The following is an 878-nucleotide window of genomic DNA, read 5'->3' as shown; positions in this document are numbered from 1 at the left end:
TATTTATTTTATGTATATGAGTACACTGTATCTGTCTTCAGACACACCAGAAGAGGGCATCGGATCCCATTACATGTGGTAATGTGCCACCATGTGGTTGCTGGGAATTGAACTCAGGACCTCTGGAAGAGCAAGCAGTCAGCGCTCCTAACCTCTGAGCCACCTCTCCAGTCCTCCATTGTAAACATATTTATCTGAGGCAATTTCATTTGAATTTCAAAGGATAAATTGATCCCAGAAAACGCCAATGCCATGTAAGGGTTCTGCCGTAGAGCTGTTCTCTCATCACAAACCGCTTGCATGAAATGCTTGAGGAAACAAGAGACAGAGCTAAGAGCATCCTTAGAGAATCCCGCTCTAGCCTTTGCAATGAGAACTCAACGCTAGAAAGTGCAAGCACTTGGTCAACGCATCAAGCTAGGGAGATAGTCCCGTCAGTAAACTGCCTACCACGCATGCACAAAGACCTGACTCTGAAATTCAGAACCCATGTACAAAAGCCAAGCAGTGCCTGGCACAGTGTCACATCCCAATAATCCCAGGACTCTAAAGGCACAGGCCGATGGAAAGCTCTCTGTGAGCTTGAGGCTATCCTGATCTATACAGTGAGTTTCAGTACAGCCAGGGTGACATAATCAGACCCTGTGTCAAAAATTAAACAAAGAACAACAAAAGCCAGGCATTGTGGTGTTTGCTTGTAATTTCAGTGCTGGGGAGGCAGAGAATGGAGGATCACTGACCAGCCAGACTAACTTACTTAGCAAGCTCAGCCAGTGAGAAATCCTGTCTCAAGACAAAACAAACAGAAACCAAGGTGGACAGCATCTGAGGAATAATATTGGAGGTTGTTCTCTGGCACACACACACAGAGAGAGAGA

The sequence above is a fragment of the Mastomys coucha genome, unplaced genomic scaffold (assembly GCF_008632895.1).
Source record: "Mastomys coucha isolate ucsf_1 unplaced genomic scaffold, UCSF_Mcou_1 pScaffold22, whole genome shotgun sequence".
NCBI lineage: Eukaryota > Metazoa > Chordata > Mammalia > Rodentia > Muridae > Mastomys > Mastomys coucha.
This window is presented reverse-complemented; position numbering follows the sequence as displayed.